General features: G+C 35.5%; 1 protein-coding gene across 1 annotated transcript in view; it reads right to left on the bottom strand.

The window, feature by feature from the left end:
- Positions 1–21,412, bottom strand: part of LOC109096388 (semaphorin-5B-like) — a 59,722-nt gene extending 38,310 nt beyond the window's left edge. The window contains exons 1-2 of the mRNA XM_042757506.1: positions 21,307–21,412; positions 2,573–2,646 (exon numbers count right to left, since the gene is read on the bottom strand). The gene's annotated coding sequence lies outside the window, so the exon portion shown is untranslated. The remainder of the gene's footprint in view (positions 1–2,572; positions 2,647–21,306) is intronic.
- Between the last annotated feature and the right edge of the window lie 456 nt (positions 21,413–21,868).

The raw sequence follows: 21,868 nt of genomic DNA on the forward strand, positions 1-21,868 counted from the left end.
CATTTCTCTAAATGCTGAAAGGGGTCACAAAACCGAAACCTTTATCCCCTAAAAGAGACCCCGAATTAACTGTATTCCCATTCACGCAGCTGGTGGTCTGTACACTACCCTCGTTAGGGCACTAATACGGGCCAGTAACCTCTGCCACCGAGAGCCAACGCCAACCTGAGCATCCAGAGACAGATGTACAGTGAGACAGATCCAAAGAATTAGCAGTTCCACAGATATTTGTTGTATTTCTGAAAGTGTCTGCCTTTTCAGATGCGTCCTTGTTTGCTATTTTTCCCCCCTAAACCTTCCACTTCTTCACTGTCTCTGCGTGAAAGCCTTCTCTGTGCGACTGGCCAACTATCTGTCAAAGCAGAGGCTCTTTAGCACGTGAATGAAGTCCGTTGAGCTTTACGGGCGCTCTGAGCGAGTACGTGGTCATCCGCCAAAGCTGAGCGTTTTCACTCAGCCCTGACCACGGACCCGACGCCAGGCAGAATCTTAAACAGCACTCCAACAAGACCGGCCTTTTATTGTGTCCATCCTCACGCCATTCACGTTTCACTCATTCTCCATTTCTCTGTCCATCTCTCTCTCTCTCTTTGTGTCACTGACAACATCAGGTTTGTGACAGAAGCATCTGTCTCAACAGCGTATTAATGATTTAATATATTCAAGTAGATAGAAAAGCAAAAAAGAATGTTTAAACTAACGTTATGAGCTTGAAACAAAAATCACAGCTCACAGCTGTAAATTTGCATATCTGTTTATGAATCGTTGCACATCGATGGCTGGCCCTGAATAATGCACAACATGCACTTAGACACAAAGTTGCAGATCCATGCATTTTCATTATAATGGTTGTTTAGGTTTTCTGTTTAATTCTGTGTTATGAAATAAATCCAACAGCCACCCTATTTATATTTATAGTATTTCTCAGACTTTTCAAAACAAAACAAAAAAATAAGTTTCTTCCAGTTTCTTTCCTGTAAAAACTTTTCACAGTAATTCATGTTAGTTAATGCAATAGTGAGTTTTATCTTTATTTTTACATATACTAACAGTTAACTTTTTAACAATAAATGTTGTATAGGTTAACAAAAAATTTTCACATAATTCATGTTAGTTAATGCAATAGTTATCATTTGTTGTATAGTGTGTTTTATATTTTTTTTTTGATTATTATATGATTTAGATTTTATAATATATTTTTTTTATTTAAGTTTGGTGTCAGGTCAAATTTTTTATGTTTTTGAAAAAAGTCTCTTCTGCTTACCCAAGCTGCATTTATTTGATTAAAAACAGTAATATTCTGAAATATTATTACAATTTCAAATAACTGTTCTCTGTATGAATATATTTTGAAATGTAATTTATAACTGTGATGCGCGGCTGAATTTTCAGCATCATTACTCCAGTCTTCAGTGTCACATGATCTTCAGAAATCATTCTAATATGCTGATTTGCTGCTCTGATTATTATCAATGTTGTGCATTTAACAGCTGTGCTGCTTCATATTTTTATGGAAACCATGATAAATTTATTTTTCAAGATTCTTTGATGAATGGAAAGTTGAAAAATAACTTTTATTATTATTATCGTTGTTGTTTTTTTAGTTGTTGTGGTTTTTTTTGAAAGAAGAATTTCTGATTATTATCAACGTTGTGCATTTAACAGTTGTGGTTTTAAATTTTTTTTTTTTTTAAATTTTACTTTGAATTATGATGTCACTTTTGATTAATGTAATTTAATTTCTTTTTTTTTTTTAATATTTCAAATTATTATTTCTCCATATCTGCAGTGCAAATTACTGTCAAGACAACAATGAAGATCAACATGATTTAATTTAAAATTAAACTGAGTTAAAATGAGAGTTGAGAGGAACAGAATAGGGACACACAGATAGAACAGAACGACAAAATGAACTGTCATGACAACAAAGACTAATTTAATTGCATTGAAATGAAAAAGAATTACAGCAAGTAAAAATAACTAATCTAAAATAAGTTATGAGAAATATACAGAAAAAGCAAACAGAAATGACAAGATTAACTCCAATGACAACAAAAACAGATTAACTGAAATGAAACTGAACTGAACTGAGAAAAGGATACACAGACAGACACAAAAACAATCAAAATGCTGCAACACTATGGACAATATGGCTACATTCTTGCATAGTAGCTCCGTCTATTCAGACAAACACTTGAAGTGGTCAGTCACACACACACACACACACACACAGGCTCAGAGAACAAAGAGAATTGGACACACACAATGGGGGAGGTCTGGAGATGACGGCCAAACTGTTTATCAGCATACCTCAACAAAGACACGGAGAGAGGGAGGGGACAGACAGAGAGAGAGAGAGAGGGAAGACGGGATGGAGCGCAGAGAGAGAGGACGAGATTGGAAAAGATACGGGATGGACACGAGGGGAGGGAAGACATGTGGGCAAAACTGCTCTCAGGACAAAAAAAAAAAAAAAGATAGGAAAGCACAGAGCAACAGGATGAAAAGACTCACAGGAAGTGGATAGTTTTGTCCGCAGATGGACAGATGAGGACAGAAAGAGTGTACTTACCAGGAGGAAGGTGTCAGCAAGAGCTCATTCCAGAGGAGCGCATCCGATAGACTTCAGATCTGTTTAATGCAATCCTTACACACAGACAGAGAGAGAGAAATCATTTTAGTCAGCCTCTCTGCGTCCTGGGGAAAGGGGGGAGATGAAGGGGCTTCAGTAATGTGTGCAGTGAAGCATTCAGCCCTGTGAAAAACAAACTGTTAACTTTCTCAATGGAGGGAGGCTGCTGGGGGCACGAGAACGCATGTGTGTGGCATGTGTGACGAGCTGACGTGGGGAACGAAAGGGTTAAACTTCCTCTAATTGTTCCCAAACGGAGACTGGTGCACCTCAGATGCGTACAGCAGCCCCAGTATTTCAACACTGATGCTATGCTTGAAAAAGTCTGATACGAAATAAGAAGTATGCTTGATGCACTATGCTTGATACGAAATAAGATCACGTAAGTGTCTTCTGTGCTCAAATGCTGTAGGAGCTTTCACTTCACTACACTTTTTCACGGATCAAAAAGATTCACTCACGTTTCACAAGTGTCATTATACTTTTGGCCTTTATTAATATTAATCTTAATTAATATTGAAACCTTGTTCAAAAGTTTGGGGTCGTGTCAAATTTTTTATGTTTTTGAAAAAAAAAAAAAAAAGTATCTTCCGCTCACCCAAGCTGCATTTATTTGATTAAAAACAGTAATATTCTGAAATATTATTACAATTTAAAATAACTGTTCTCTGTATGAATATATTTTTAAATGTAATTTATTCCTGTGATGTAAAGCTGTATTTTCAGCATCATTACTCCAGTCTTCAGTGTCACAAGATCTTCAGAAATCATTCTAATATACTGATTTGCTGCTCAAGAAACATTTCTGATTATTATCAATGTAGAAAACAGCTGATTCATATTTTTATAGAAACTGTGATACGTTTTTCAGGATTCTTTGATGACTAGAAAGTTTAAAAGAACTACATTTATTTAAAATATAACTTTTTTGTAACATTAATAAATAATGTGTTAACTGTCACTTTTGATCATTTTAATGTATCCTTGCTGAATAAAAGTATTAATTAATTAAATAAATCTTACTGACCCCAGACATTTGAAAGGTAGTGTATATGTGTGTATTTCCTCTGAAATGTAAAACGCAAAACACTTCTGAGAATATTTTAGAGAAAAATGAACTATTAAATCAGTTTTGTATCACTTTACTGAAATGGACAGTTTGAATTGATTCAACGAAATTACTGCTACTTGGCTAAAGTTTAAACGAGTGAAGCGGGTTTAACACCACAGTCATAAAACCCATCTGTCATCACAATATTCACAATCCTGCCTTATTTTATATAGCAAGTAAAATCACTGTGAATATTTTTGTGTATTGGCCAGCCTTAATATGTTGATCTTAAATGTCATTATTACATAATATGAATCACATAAAAACATGGCTGTCAAGTCCATTCAATGAGTAGGACTGTTGTGCAGTTTAGTGTTCACTGAGTCAATAAAACACTACAACTATCTCTAAATATGACCTAAAACCTATTGAACATCCTTCAGATTTCCGTCTATGTCAAATCACAGATGCATCTACCCTGAAGCCCCTATTTTATCACTTAAAACTTGACAAATGTCTGTCAAATGTTCTTCTTAATAAGTATACTTTTTTTCTTTAAAATAAATGCCATTTGGGTTGACATTTTATTTAATGCATTGACATTCAGGCATTTTTAAGTCTCCGAATACTCTTTGGGGCCACTGTATATTTGACATGAGACCTTTGCTCACTCACTTTGAGAAGCAGTGATTTAGTTTCTGTGGCAACAACACCCCTCCCCCATGACATCCCATAATACAGCTGTAATTTTCCTTTTAATCAATTCAAATTTGACATTTCACAATGAGAATAGGAGAAAAGAGATCAAGAAACATGTTCAATCCCCTCTGTCATAATTCCGTTTCCTTCCATCTCCAGGCCCCCGTCGCACACAAAAACACAATACGCAAGTGGGCGGTTGATTTCGAGTTCAACTTTTGTTCGACTTTCTCTTGAGATCCATCAGTTCACTCATTCATTCATCCATCCATACATTTGTGGCTCCATTCAGCGGAGTCGCTTAATTCAGCAGACTGAAATGAGTTATTCAATCATTTATTCTCTGAGGTGAATGAGGGAAAGGATGATATTTTATGCAAGAGTTGTGCTAGATTCACAGTATAACAAGGTTTTCTTAGAGTCAAAAGATATCTCGATTACACAAGGGGAAATTCAGCCAGTTATGTTGAGCTAATAGATTAAAATACATGCTAGTACAATTATAAACAGTGGAAAATTACATCTGTTTTGTAATATACAGCAACTCATTTCTACTTCTTTCTAGTCACGGAGTACAGCCGTGGCCAAAAGTTTTGAGAATTACATAAATATTAGTTTTCAAAAAGTTTGCTGCTAAACTGCTTTTAGATCTTTGTTTCAGTTGTTCCTGTGATGTACTGAAATATAATTACAAGCACTTCATACGTTTCAAAGGCTTTTATCGACAATTACATGACATTTATGCAAAGAGTTGTGTTGGCCCTTCTTTTTCAGGACCTCTGCAGTTCGACTGGGCATGCTCTCAATCAACTTCTGGGCCAAATCCTGACTGATAGCAACCCATTCTTTCATAATAACTTCTTGGAGTTTGTCAGAATTGTTGGGTTTTTGTTTGTCCACCCGCCTCTTGAGGATTGACCACAAGTTCTCAATGGGATTAAGATCTGGGCAGTTTACAGGCCATGGACCCAAAATTTCAACATTCTGGTCCCCGAGCCACTTAGTTATCACTTTTGCCTTATGGCACGGTGCTCCATCGTGCTGGAAAATGCATTGTTCTTCACCAAACTGTTGTTGGGTTGTTGGAAGAAGTTGCGTGTTGGAGGGTGTTTTTGGTACCATTCTTTAGTTGCTGTTGGAGTGTGTGGGCAGAATTGTGAGTGAGCCCACTCCCTTGGATGAGAAGCAACCCCACACATGAATGGTGTCAGGATGCTTTACTGTTGGCATGACACAGGACTGATGGTAGCGCTCACCTTTTCTTCTCCGGACGAGCCTTTTTCCAGATGCCCCAAACAATCGGAAAGGGGCTTCATCAGAGAATATGACTTTGCCCCAGTCCTCAGCAGTCCATTCACTATACTTTCTGCAGAAGATCAATCTGTCCCTGATGTTTTTTTTTTGGAGAGAAGTGGCTTCTTTGCTGCCCTTCTTGACTCCAGGCCATCTTCAAAAAGTCTTCGCCTCACTGTGCGTGCAGATGCGCTCACACCAGCCTGCTGTCCATCCTTAGCAAGCTCTGCACTGGTGGCACTCCGATCCCGCAGCTGAATCCTCTTTAGGAGACGATCCTGGCGCTTGCTGGACTTTCTTGGACACCCTGAAGCCTTATTTACAAGAATTGAACCTCTTTCCTTGAAGTTCTTGATGAACCTATAAATCTTAGTAGCCACAATATCCTTGCCTGTGAAGCCATTTTTATGCAACGCAATGATGCCTGCACGCGTTTCTTTGCAGATCACCATGGTTAACAATGGAAGAACAATGATTTCAAGCATCACCCTCCTTTAAACATGTCAAGTCTGCCATTCTAACCCAATCAGCCTGACATAATGATCTCCAGCCTTGTGCTCGTCAACATTCTCACCTGAGTTAACAAAGATGATTACTGAAATGATCTCAGCAGGTTTTTTAATGACAGCAATGAAATGCAGTGGAAAGGTTTTTTTGGGATTAAGTTCATTTTCATGGCAAAGAAGGACTATGCAATTCATCTGATCACTCTTCATAACATTCTGGAGTATATGCAAATTGCTATTATAAAAACTTAAGCAGCAACTTTTCCAATTTCCAATATTTATGTAATTCTCAAAACTTTTGGCCACGACTGTACTTTATTTTTTGTTTAAGTGAAAGAACAACTGTATCTTAGTCCAGATTAGGGAATTTGTAATGTTTAATGATTTATTTTATTATGTAAATATTTTTTGCATTAAAAAAAAAATTGATTTTTGTTTGTATATGCTGTCAATTATAGTTCTTAGAAAGAAAATCTGAATCTGCAGAAATTGGTGCATCTCTACTAACCAGCAAAAACTAGAAACAATTCAGTACTTAACACTAAATCAGAATGAACCAGTTACAGATTAGCACTAACCAGCATAAACCAGCCACCAAACATTTAAACCATCAAATATCATATTAGCTGACCTGCTTAACCAGCAAGAACCTTTTGCTTCATGTATTTAACCAGAAAGTTAACAAGCTTGACCAGCACTAACCACCCACAACTAGCACCAAACCAGTACTACTTAACTCTAAACCAGAATAAACCAGTTACAGATTAGCACTAACCAGCATAAACCAGCCACCAAACTTCTAAAACAGCAAAATCATATTAGCTGACTAGTTTAACCAGCAAGAACCCGCTATTTTTACTGATTTAAGCACAAAGTCAACCAGCTTGACCAGTACTAAATACCTATAACACCAAACTACACTGAACAAAATTATAAACAAAACACTTTTTTTTGCCCCCATTTTTCATGAGCTTTTCTTTGAGTTCAGCTCATGAAAAATGGGAGCGAAAACAAAAGTGTTGCGTTTATAATTTTGTTCAGTGTAGTACTACTTAACCACTAAACCAGATTGAACCAGCTCATAATTAGCACTAGCCAGCCTAAACCAGCCACCAAGCACCAAAATCACATTACCTAAACATCTTAACTAGTAAAAACCCTCTGCTTTACTGATTTAACCAGAAAGTCAACCAGCTTGATGAAGAAGACCATGCTGTTTTGCTCTCGGACAGCATGGCTTTGCTCATTCTCCAGCTTGACCAGCACTAACTAGCCATAACAAGTACCAAACTAGTTCTACTCAACTCTAACTTAGAATGAACCAGCTCCAGATTAGCACTAACCAGCATAAACCAGGTCACCAAACTTATAAATCAGCAAAATCACATTAACTGACCAGTTAAACCAGCAAGAACCCTTTGCTTTACTGATTTAACCAGAAAGTCAACCAGCTTGATGAAGAAGACCATGCTGTTTTACTGTTTTACTGTTAATCCTCCATATTGACCAGCATTAGCCAGCCATAACTAGTACCAAACCAGCAAAATCACAACCGCTTACCAACATAACCAGCAAGAACCTGTTGATTTACTAGCTTAATCATCAAAGCATTTTAGCCAACCTTGATGGTTTACCAGGTTTTGCTAGTGAACAACATGTCTAAGCTGGTTAGGACCAGTTAGACAAGCATCAGACCAGTACTTAAATGCACTAAACCAGCCCCAAATAGTGCCAAAACAATACTAACCACATTTCTAAACCAAAACGAAGCATGGACCTACATGGAAATTAAAAAAATATTAAAAGATATGAAACAAAAAAAAATATATGTATAGAATAGAATAAAATAGAATAGGACAGAATAGAATAGAATATGAAAATAAAATACACACAGAGCGACCAACTTATTTGTCATGAATCTCTATTCAGATATACTGCGTTTGTATTGGACACACAAATGTAAATCACAAAGAAGAGGAATACTACTAAAACAAGAGTTGTACAGTATGTTAGCATTCAGCGTCGAGGTAGTCTGTTGTTAATTAGTCTTGGCTCCGCCCCTCACAGGCGTGTTCCCTCTCGAGGGGTTCACTAAGAACATGTCACATCTGAACAGATGCCAGTACCGTAAGTCATGCTAGAGCACTGGATGAAGAAACACAAAACAGATTTAGCCAACATGATCTCACCGTGAAATACATGACTTATGCTGTAATCATCTCAATTCAGCACACATTTTTAGACACTTTATTCGTTCCATTTGCCATTTCTCTCACTGATTTGACTTAATTCTTCACAATCATTCTTTATAAACAAGCAGTATGCTGGATATGTGCCATATTCTTCTCTGCAGGCACTGAATGTGGGTGTTTGTAAAAGAAAGCCGGATTGAAATAGATGGGGAAATGAGGTAAAACTTTTGGAAAGCTAACTAAAACTAAATAAATAAAAGGATTATTCCTGTCATATATAAAGTCAGGGTGTTTGAGCACGCAGTATTTCAAGGACAAGAGTACAGCATTTTTTTGCTATGTATTTTGGGTTATTTGAACTCATTTACGTGCACCTCACAGTGCTGTCAGTTCATTTCTGAGCTCCTGTGGTCAATCTGATGGCTGCAATCACAAGATGTCCACAAAACAGCACAGCGTCGGGAGACCAGTTGATTAATGCTGCGTTCCAGGCAGGTTTTTGAGCCGTAAATCACGACTTCAAACCATGACTCACGACTTTGTAGCGTTCCAAGCAAGTCACGCCAAACTGCCTGAGCGCAAGGAACTGTAGCTAGATTATTAAATTTATTGTGACGTTATATTGTCCTAAATTCTATTTCTCACCGTGTACCACTTGCATAAACACTGCATCCGTAGGCAATATTATCCGTAGGGGGCTGACATTGTTGTTTTTGTGAGCCATGTGACGCCAGGGCTCGGAACTGGGAGTACATCGATCTAGTACGAGTTCACGGGTGGGAAGTCACGGGTTCCAGTGCACTTTCATGGGTGAAGGTTGGAAAACATGGGTTACAGTTTGCCTGGAACGCGGCATTAGTCCATCTTCTTTTTGAGGAACTCATGATGAGGACCCATATACAAGGTGAAAAAAGAGATCTTTCATTTAAACTCAAACTTGCGTTGTGAGATTAAATGGAGAGCAAATTAAGACTTTTGCCGAAGTTTCCTGCAGATGTGTCTCCTGAAAAAAAGACCTCTGTAATCGTGCATGTCACAACCAGAAGTGTCAAGGAGAGCAATAAAAAGTCAGAGATCTCTACATGCATTAATGCATTAACATTTTGCATCATGCTGATGTAAAAATGTCTAAACATACATAAAACAAGAACATTTTACTGCAGGGGTTTGTGAGCTATAATTTAATAATAAATGAAATTATAAAAATGGAAAATAAGAAGAAAATTTTTTAAATAAATACATCATACTTTATATTAATGCTTGATATGTTTTATTTGTTTACCTGGCCATTAACCAACATCATATAACTGTAAAAAAACAAATTTGTGTTCAAATTATTCAAATATTAACTTAAAACCTCAGATATGAGATTTCAAATAAATATTTTAGATAAAATGTGTTTGGCTGGCAAAAACATTTGGGAATCACTGGCATAAACTATAGATTTATATACTTTTATCAAGTTTCTTAATAAATTGTTGCTTAAAAAAATTATTTCGACAAGACCGAAATACAGATTTTGCAGTGCATTCATTGTATAGCTCTATACTCATACTGTACGTCAATGATTGTCTCATATACACCTATTTTTATTTCCCCTAAGAAGAAACATCACAAATAAAGTTAATACGTAAATAAAGCACAAATGTGAACTCCCTTAAGTCTCCTGAGCTGTGAAAGAGCAACTGCTGAGCAATAAAATCCTCTGGAGAACCAGCCAAACATAAACAGGAGGAGAGAGTGAATGATTTAGAGAATTCAGGTGGGATTCAGTCAGGTTTGAGAGCTCTGCCAGAGAGGAAAAAACTCTCCTGAGACACAGAGATATTCACACAGTAACTACACAGCCTACCATTCCTCAGAGACGGAGAGACGACAGAGATAAGAGAAAATAACATGAATGAACATTCCCCCACTGAAAAAAAGTAGTAAGTGATCTCTTCACAAAAACATTAATAAAGCAAATTAAATCCAAACAGCAAGAAAGAGAAATAGCCAGAGAGAGGGCCAGGAAAATATAACATAATTTAATCTACATAGTGCATATAGTTCATATTTTCCACTCGGCTGTAACTCTTAAATCCCATTTGCACTTTCAGATATTCACATTTTTTTGTAAATAATGGATTAAAATTAATTTATTTTAAATGAACATTATTTTTTAATAATTAATCATTTTTGGATTTTTCATCCAATCCAAATTGACATTCAATCAACAGATTGATCTCTTATCAAAACAGTCAAATCGTAATATCGATTTCTCAGTTTTAATTGATTCTAATCTAGTAGCATGCCTCCCATCCAATAAATCACAATAAGCTTTGTGTTTTGTTACTTTTGATATAAAACAAGTCTCAGCTTTCAAATTCTTTTATGAAATTTCATTTGGATTGATATGTCACAGAACATTACATTACCTCAGAAAAGCCATTCAGTGTCCATAAACTTTATAGTTAGCTAGATCAATGAACTCTAGAGAGGAACATTTTACTAAATATATTCTTTTTTTTTTACTTAAATTGTATACTTCAATATGTGCTTCAACTGTACTTAATGTATGTTTGAATAAACCCATCATGAAAATAAGTTTTTATGACAACCACTGTTTAAATGTTTATATTTCAAAAACTAATTGGAGTAGAAACAACACTCATTTCACTGAAAGTAATTATTATAAAGTTATTTGATAAAAATTGCATTGTGCAATTTAATTGTTTTTTTTTCCTTGAGGAAAACTGACATGCACTCTTCCTAATTTAAAAATAAATCAATTCTGAATTGAGTAAATTGAGAAATTAATCAAATCAAATCAATCATTAGTTGTAGCCCTCACCAGTGTTCCTGCATGACTTACAGCAACTAAGTGACAGAGTGAAATGTCATTCCTGAAACCAGATGGCTGATTGGAGAAAGGAGCACAAGGCCCAGCCTGACCTGTCAGACACAACAAACACGACAGCAATTACCAGCACGCACAGATCACATCCCACATCTCAGGAGGAAGTCAGCGGCCCCTTCAAGGGTCCGTCCAAACACAGGAGACTAATAGCTCTGCTGTTCTGACATTTTCTTAACCTTTAAAGCCATCAGCAAGAGCGCCATTCATCTTCCTTTGCAACGCTCCAAAAACAGACAAAACAGTGGGACATCCCAGCAGAAAGAGTTATGTTAAACCAATTTCAGTAGGACTGAGACAAATGCAGACTAGGGAGGTGAACGTGCAGTGAAAAGAAAGCACAAGAACATTGGGTGTGCAGATACAACTCATTCAGAGCGATTTGCAGTACACTAATAGTAGGGGCCGTCCCCCATCTGGGACAAAGTGAGGTTAAGTGCCTCAATCAAGAGCACTGTGATTATTGGAGATTTCAGAAACTCTACAGTGCATGGGTCACACGACCTGGGATCAAACTTATGACTTTTGGGACCGGCTCTTTGGAAGTCATGAATGCAGCGCTGTTTTTCCTCCCTTGTGAAAACAGACGCAGTTTTCCTGCCCTTGCTCATGAAATCACTCACACTAAACTTACTGTTCCTATGCACATAGGAAACTTAATGTCACATTTGGAAGCGGTAAAAAAATGGCACCATCCATAACTGATTGACAGGTCACTGCATAGAAGTATGATTCACATCTTATTTAAAAGAACAGTTCACCCAAAGTGAAAATTCTGTCATCATTTACTCACCCTCATGTCATCCAAGGTCCATATGACTTTCACTGAATGCTAAAGGAGAAGCTCTGAAGAACATCCATGCAATGAAAGCACACCATGATCTGTCAAGTCCCACAAAGGACAAAAAACACCATAGAAGTACTGCATTACAAAAGTAGTTCATATGAGTTGAGCACGATATTTCACGTCTTCTGAAATAGGTTTGAAAATAAAACAGACTGAACTGTAAATTTTACGTGCTCAAAATATGTAAGATTTGACGTCAAAAGACAATGATTCTCACATGTCAGAAAAAGCAGCAGCTTGGACATTCCATAAAACATCTCCTGCTGTCAGGGTTATTATTGATAACTAAAACTAAAACCATAAAAAAATCTCATTTTAATTTAGTCTGGATTGATGTAAAATAATTTAAATAAAACTGAAATAAAAATTAATAAAATATATATACAGTACAGAATATAACAACTATAGATAGATAGATAGATAGATAGATAGATAGATAGATAGATAGTATTATTTAATATTTTAATATTTTAATTTATATTTAATATTATAAAATTATAAATGAAAATAATTAAAACATACAACAAAATTATTAAAACCGACCTAAATAAAATTAAACAAAAAAAAAAGTTTTTTTTTTTTTTTTTTTTTTTACATTTTATGAAAAACAAAAATTTTATTGTAAAAACTGTAATAGTACCTCTGAAACTAAAATAACACTGCCTTTTGTGTTTCATATGAGAAGAAAGTCAATATTATGAGGCCAGAATGTTCATTTTAAGGTATTCATGTAAAACGGTGAACACTCTCATACAGCACATTAATGGTGTAAAGTTTTTTTTACATTGCTAAAAAACGTCATAACTCATCTGTGTGGCACCACGATGTCAAACAACTTGCGAATTAACTTGGGAATACCGGCGTTGAAAGTGTGAATCTTGACCGCAGAGTTGTACGTTTCACTGCAATTCACACTTTGACAGCAGTCGATGAAATCTGTTAGGAATCCATTAAACACATTTCGAGTTAAACCTATAGCTCTACAACACTCACAGAGCAAAACACGCAAATATAATCCCAGAGTGTTTGCGCCGGTTGCCAGAAGGTTTTCTGAATGCTTCTTGTTAGCATATTTCTATAGGAGGCTGCTATGTGTTTATAATTTTGATAATTTGTATAAAATAATATGATAAAAAAATTTAAAATACCAGTGTGCATTATCAAGCAGCATAACAGACTGTTTTTGTGTGGTTAAAATAACTGGAAATGAATGATAACAGAAGCCTCACACATTCAAGTTAAAAATGGCCAAACCGCACTTACAATTAAAATAGGGTGAATATTGTTAATACAGCCATACTTTCAACGTCTTTATAGTTATCTATATAGTTATTGTTCTTGGAATGGGTCATAAGGCAGAAGATTTCAAGTGTCCATCCGTTTGGGATGAGTTAAGCACTTAAAGCTAAGTTTTAAGTTTAGCAGTTTGTTTGGGGGTTTGTACTTGGCCATTAATAACTACCCATAATACTCTAAAATATATAAATATAAGAAAATATATTATAAATAGAAAAAATATATATTTATATCTTCTAATTTATACCTTCTCACTTCTAAACAAGTACCAGCATTGTAGCAGTGTTATTTTAGTATTGAGATGCTGTTATTTGATTTTATTAAAACCAGTTTTAAGTCTCTGGGGTATATTTGTAGCAATAGCCAACAATACATTGTATGGGTCAAAATTATAGATTTTTCTTTTATGCCAAAAATCATTAGGATATTAAGTAAAGATCATGTTCCATGAAGATATTTAGTAAATTTCCTACCGTAAATATATCAAAACTTATTTTTTGGTTAGTAATATGCATTGCTAAGAATTCATTTGGACAAATTTAAAGGTGATTTTCTCAGTATTTAGATTTTTTTGCACCCTCAGATTCCAGATTTTCAAAGAGTTGTATCTCGGCCAAATATTGTCCTCCTATCCTAACAATCCACACATCAATGGAAAGCTTATTTATTCAGCTTTCATATGATGTATAAATCTCAATTTCGGAAAATTGAAACTCCAGGGTCACAAATGTTCTCTGCACTAATAAAATGGATGGACAGATAGGAAAAAAGAGAGCAATGGTGTCTTATAAAAACACTTTCCTCTTAAAAAAAGACCTGTTTGTTTGACTAACCAGGTGCAGAGACTCTTCAGAGGTGAGAGACCCCCCTTAAAACACAACACACCCCACCGCAGCCAGAGGCATCAATGACCCTCTTGTGCCTGACAGAGCACGTCACTGTGCGGCCAGGCCTTGGGAACGGCAATATTTGATTTAATATTTAAAACATTTAGCTTGACCCATTTCACACAAGCTTGGCTGTGCTGTCCTCCAGCCCCTCGGGTCTCACTGCAGAGCTTCTGTGCTTTACTACAATCAGCTTCCACAAACAGCCCCTAATGCAGCTCCTCCAGTTCATCCAGTCACCATCCCAGTGTGATGCAGCTGATATGAAAACCAGCAGTTCCTCATCACAGGTGTGAGTCTATCTTTTCTCCACTTCCTGACCACAAGCGACACAGGCTGAAATGAAGAACAGTGGTGCTAGTATAGGATAATGTGTTTTCAGTCTAACCTGAGGTTTAGTGCTCCACTAGTGGTTAAGATTACCGTAAAAGGGTGCTGACTTTAAGCTGAGGTTTCTGGTTGGAAGGAACACGGGCAGGTGAGGAGGAAACGCTAGCGAGAGAGGGCAGATTAGACACTATGTATTCATTCTACATTACTATTTTCCATATTTTATAATGACAAAGTCATCAAAACCTGTCTGACCAGGAGTTTATAAAATAAAATTAAATTTAAAAACTAAACGTCATGAAAAAAAACATTCATTAACACATTGTTCAACTACTATTAAATTAACCCTGTAAAGCATGGCACATTACATAAAAATCAGCAGAAAAAAATAACAGACTACTTACATAAAATGCACATCTTTTTATATGTTTGCATTAAAAACATATAGGCTATATTTCCATTATATGTGCATTATAAAATGCATATATTTGCATTATATTTTCAAAACTACAAAGCTATATGTATATATGTATGTATATGTATGTGTGTATATATATATACATATATACATATATATATAAAATGCAATTCGATACAATGATGATTGTGAGATGAAGCATGATTTTAACATGTTTATAAACATAAAAAAATGCATGGATAATCAAGTAAACATAAGTTGCTTCAGTCCAGTAGTGTTCATCTTGAAATATTACTGACAATATAAAAATTATTCTTATGTTTACTTTGTGATTGTTTAATGCACTCATTTATCCTTTCCACATTTTTTGAGCTCGACAGCCAATAAAAAGTCTTGCATTTTAAATCAAATCTTCCCAAACGCATTTCGTCTTCTTCTAGGCAGACACTGTCACTTGTTTTAAGCATAAATCTCACTACATGGTGGAATTACTGCAATTATTTCCATTGTAATCAACAAAAAAAAAGCCATTTCTAGGAGAAGCAGGGTCTAATTTGGCTCTATTTTCACTGACTTGATTAACCTGACCTCAAAGCAGCAGTGAACTTGACCTTTAGTAGCTTCACTTAAACCCAATCATGCACTAACTACTTAACATTAACTATAAAAAGACCTTCTATTGTTACACACACACACACACCTGTTCAATGCAGAGATAATTCTATTAAAGCTCACAAATGTGGTCCAATTCATCCACTAAAAAAAACTAAATTTTATTCATTCATTCATTCATATTCATTTTATTTTCATAAACTAATTTCTATGGTCTCACAATTTATATTTGTCTACAAAACTGATTTCAAGAATTTAAGCATAAGTTTTTTTAATCAAAATGTCTTTAAGATCATGAAAAACACAAATTCAGTCAGGTCTGTCCAAATGTAAGTGTGCTCCAGCTGTACCCAAATTTCTTGATAACTGCACATCTAGCTGAACAATTTAATGAATAATACGTTCTGATTGCCCTGATCACATCTTTTATTCTATTTTGAGTCCATGCACAATCTCTACATTGTTCCAAATTAATATTTACCATGGCATTCATGCATAATTTTCCATATACATATGGAGGAGGCATATTAATTACCTTCATAAGCTTTCATGTACAGTAAAACAACATTGAAAAAATTATCACATCCACAGCAAAAATTCTATTGCCTATTTATTTTAGTAAAATGTCCTTATTTTCCTTAAAGCGAGACAAATTCACTACAATTTTAAAATGTATTAAAACATCTTTTAAGAGAATGTATCTTGATTACTTTATTTAAAAAAAAAGTTCCTTGAGTGATATTTCAGCTATTCTCCATACAATAAAATGGAAATGTAACCAGGACTATATCATGCTCCTACCATGGCAAAAAAAAAAGCCATAACAGTATTATACAATTACAGTATTTTACGTTTTCAGTAGTATTTCTTTAGATGTGTTTGTGTAACTCTGTATGAGGAAAAGACAGACAGACAATTGAGCTGTTTCTCAGTAAATCATACTTACAAAGTGCTTTTTCATCATATCTGGAGCATATAGCCCCAAAAGCCCCAAACGTGCGTTCCTGTGTGGAAAATATCCCCAACCCAGTGTTTCCCTGTGCTTCTGATTAAACCGCTTCCCCAGACATGCTCTTATGAACCCTGAGGAAAGCTTTCAAACACTTGAGTCTTTATCAGACATTTTTCATGAATGAATGGAGAACTTTACATTTATCAAATGTATGACTGATGCAGAAACTTCATGAGATGAGCACAGCACTACAGACCCTTGTATCTTCAAAATGACATATTTAGTCAGAATTAAAACATGAAGATATATGTTACACCATTTCTGGATGCACGTGACACGCTTCTAACAAAACTAGACACTCTCATTATAATCAACATATTCTACATTATCTACACTGCATGCTCTCGATGTGATGATTCCCCCGATCAGCATTTCTATTTATGAACACTATTTTTCCCCTATTCATCTGAAATAAAACAATTTCACTTCCAAATTTGACTGTTACACTAGAGAAAGATTGTAATGTTTTCAGTCTCTAGTATTTTCATTTAAACATCATTCACAATTATTTAAATACTGCAATCCCTTTAACACATTACCATCACCGACCAAAAGTATTTCAAAGAAGATTTTTTCATCAAGGATGCAATAAATTGATTAAATGTGACAGTAAAGACATGTACTGCTATAAAATATTTCTATTTCTAATAAATGCTGTTCTTTTGAACTCTGTAATCATCAGAAAATCTTGAAACAAAAATGTATCACAGTTTCCACAAAAGTATGAAAGTTTTCAACTTTGATAATCAGAATTGTTAAAATATTTCTATTTCTATATCAGAACCAGCACTATTACTGAGTGATTTGCTGAAGATCAGTGACACTGAAGACTGTAATTATATAGTAATGATGCTGAAAACAAAGATACAGCTTTTTGAAAACCACAGAAAAAACTTTACTGTACCTTTTTAAAATATATTACAATAGAAAAGATTTTTTATCATATTTTAGAATATTACTGTTTTTACATGTATAACTGATCAAATAAATGGAGCCTCTGTGAGCAGAAGACACTTCTTTTAATAAAATTCTTACTGACCCCAAACTTTTGAACTGTAGTTTAGCAAACATCCACTTCAAGGAAAGACTCCAAGCTCTTCCTTCAGTAATAGTTTTGTGTCTTGTGTCATAAAATAAGGGTGTCTAGGACAGCTAATGGACCAGGGGCTGCTGAACGGTGATTTAACTCAAGACTCTGAGCTCGAAGGGCTCTCTGAGAGAACCTTGAGGTTACAAACACTTGTCCACCGTGTCCTTGTCCAACTCTGCAAGGTTTGCGTTTCTCAAACTGCACACGGTCTCATATGAGAGAAACAGAGAGCGAGGGCTGACAGAATGGGGTTGAAGGGTCATGTTGCGGAGACTAATTGAGCTGACAGAGGGAAGTCATTACTTTGGAATCACATTTCACTGGTGACCTGTCAGAATCACTGAGACTCTACAGGGGCCACTTCCTGACAGCACCAAATCTTTCTGAGTAAACTTTTACATTTAATGGTTCAAGACCAAAACTTAGTTCCATGAGTTGTTCTGTTAAAGGAACGGGCACCCAAAAATTTAAATTTTCTCTGCAGTGAATGGGTGCCGTCAGAATGAGAGTCCAAACAGCTGATAAAAACATCCACAAGAGTTTAAAATAACATTGTGAAATTTTAAACAACACTTCAAACCGTTACTAATCCTTTATCCATAATTCTCCAGTGAAAAAGCCATCTGGTTTGAATCAGGAGAGAAATATGCACAGATCCAGCACCATTTACAAATTACAAGACAGACCACAACAGCTCTAAACAAATATGTGGGTGGATTTTGAAGTGAGAGACAACAGGGGATGGACTTTTTCACTGTTATTATGGATTATGGACTCATATTCTGGCCAAAAGTGACTGTTTTAAATTAAAACGGCTTCATGATGGATTTGTTTTTTACAAACACACAGCTTTTCACTTCAAAAGATGTTAACTGATGGACTGGAGTGGTGTGGATTATTGTGATGTTTTTATCAGCTGTTTAGACTCTCATTCTGACGGCACCCATTCACTGCAGAGCATCCATTGGTGAGCAAGTGATGGAATGTTACATTTCTCCAAATCTGTTCTGATGAACAAACATCTTGGATGAGTAAACTTGATGCAAATAAAGTTTAATTTTTGCGTGAACTATTGCTTAGTACTAACAACTACCTAAAATTTTCCAACAACCACCAAGAAGTGCCCCAGCAGCTTACAATTACACAATACTAATTTTACTACCTATTTTACTTCCATAATCTAACATACTGAAGCAGGGTATAGAATGAGAAAAATGTACAGGAATTGTTTCCATCAGAAATGTATTTGAATATATGCATTGATAAATCATTCACAAAAACACCAATATTATGGAATATAAATTTGCTCTCGAGTGTGACGCACTCACGTTTGAGCTAATCATGTGCTGTATGTAATTTGATCAATGTTTATATGTGAATAAATGCTTGAATTAAAACCTGTTTAACATATAAAGCGGCCGATCATGACTTGTAGAAGACTTTTGTGTAACATTTTCCAACCCTTATGTTATCCTTAGGAAAATGACAGTTAAGGGGCTTCATGCAACACTTAAGGTATACTTAAGAGAAATTCTAAGGGTTTATGACGTTTCAACTAAAGAAACCCTTAAGTAACATTTAAGGAATATTTTATGCAACGCCCTTAAGTGTAAGAGAAACTTAAGGGCAATCTTAAGGGAAAATTACACTTAAGGTGCTTTATGCAACCGGGCCCAGGAACATGCATTAAGAAAGTAAATGGGTTTAATATAAATATAAACATACACTTAAATATTTTTGATCATAATTAATAAGTACAACTTAATTGCATACATTCAATAAATTTAGTAAACAAATAAAATTTAGTTGTTTACCTGCATTTCTAAAGATATTCAGGTTTGTTGTCAGCGTTCGACAGCATGACTCTTGGGTCAGTTCTGTTAATTTACCCCAACATGAAATATTAATGATTTTGTTCTTGCTGCAGCAATAATTCATGCAACGGACTTTTAAAATGCACCTCTAAATGTTTAATAACTGCTGAAACGGTGCTCGCAGCCGTTGGGGAATATGGTAACTGGGGTATTTCTTTATAACCTCTGTACTAACCCCTATTACAGCCAACTAGTGCTGATGAGATGCTGATTAGCATGTGGAAAGCATCATCTGTAACTAAGTTTGACCTACACTTGAAGAGATCATGAGTTTTGTTCATCTGAAAGTTACTTATTCAGAAATCAAAAAATAGAAATCACAACTCTCTTTATCGCACCAGTTGTTTCTCCTGAACAGCAATGAGATTAAATGAGAAGAAATTAGTTTTCCTGCTCTCCTGTTTCGTGTAATATCACACGTGTCTCCATTAGAGTTTAAAAAGAGATCTCAGTGATGTCTCAACTATGCTTAAATTCAAAAGTCTGCAATCTAAAGTCATCTAATTATGACAATATCAATTATAACTCTCTCATCTGATTTTCCAAAACCGAATGATAAGCTATTAAACACACTGATTGCTCTATACTTTTACCGCATGTCAACATTTATCTCATTTGTGTCTTTTATGCTACATGAGTCCTAAAAATTGACTTTTTAGCAAATATAGGCCTATATATTTCAAATTTACAATCTTGCTCTTCCGGGTAAACAGACTATAAATATTGAATGGGAATATACAAAATGCACAATAAAAATAAATAAAATGGCTTTAATGCAAACTGAAATCTACTGACTGTTTAAAATAATAATAATAATAATTAAAATATGTCCAGCAACAAATTCCTGTGTTAATAGTAAACACAAAAAGGAAAGCAAAATGTGCTCCTCGAGTCATTTTTTTGTAAGCATTCTGATGGAATAAACATTAACAAATAACTTCACGAGGAGCTGAAGAGAGCCATGAAGAGGTAATTATCACATGAAGAGGTATTATGACAATTATTAATGAAAATATGAGGGTGGTCTGTCCAGATGTATGAGAAAATACAGCTTCATCTAACAGTTTCTGTGAAGTGCTGAAGCTCTGCATCACCTAAACTCTTGACTAAAACTGTCTGTTCATGTCTAGACATCTATAAGATGAGACTACAGTTCAGGTGCAGATCACACCATCACTGCATGGAGAATTAGCATAAACAAAAATCCATATCAAACCATCCAAAAAACACCTAAACACTTCAAATAAGAATTCTGATGTATAATTTATATGCAAGACACAATGTCATTAAACATAAACAAAACAAAGGCAGACTATCTGTAAATCATAACTGGTAATATTAATCATCACCGCAAAGCCCAGTATTATAATAATTGTAGACTCGCTATCGCCCTCTACTGGCCTGCGCTTACATTATTATTTACACCACAACAATTACATTTCCAATCAATCAGTGTCATTAATTGTAAAGTGAATAAACACAGACATGGCCAATGGAGACCAATGTTTCAAAACCACGCAAAAATATTACACATCATGCTGAATAATCTACTGAAACAACTTTCTCTCAAACTCAGTCACGACCGTAAGCTACCTCAACACGGAGTTCTGCTTGTGTACATGGCACTATCTTGCACGCTTGCTGTTAGGAAACCCACAGGAATGATCTTACCTCTGCAGTCAGGTGGATCCAGCGGTGATTTCAGGGGATGAAGTGTTCAGAAGACTCTCTGTGAAGGCATCTGTGCTCTCGACAGCACCGCCTCAGACCGGGACGAATCCTACTACTGCTGCTCATGAATATTAATTAGGTCGCGCTTGCCATTGCTCCGTAACGCGCCTATCAGGAAGCTTTGCCTATGAATATCAATAAAGTTGTGCTGACGTCGCTTCGTAGGCGTATAGCTACGGTTTGGCTCATTAACATTAAGTAACAAACATTTCTAGGGATGTAACGATTAACCGCGAGCTGGTTGAAAATCGATTCAAATATGTGACGATTCAAATCGGTTGAGATGCTATAACTGAGTCGAGATTCAGTTAGGGGTAGGAGTTTATATGAATGCATGTCTGAGGAGAACTTACTGTGTTTAGAAATGTTTAGATGGTATTTTTCGTTTCATCTTGCCTCTGTTTAATGCATATTAAAGCTCCTAAGTGCATCGCAGAGAGTGAATCTGCGTCTCGTTCAGCTCGTCTGCTGTTTCTGTTTCATGCAAATATTTTTTATGTAT

The sequence above is a fragment of the Cyprinus carpio genome, chromosome A6 (genome assembly GCF_018340385.1).
Source record: "Cyprinus carpio isolate SPL01 chromosome A6, ASM1834038v1, whole genome shotgun sequence".
Taxonomy (NCBI): domain Eukaryota; kingdom Metazoa; phylum Chordata; class Actinopteri; order Cypriniformes; family Cyprinidae; genus Cyprinus; species Cyprinus carpio.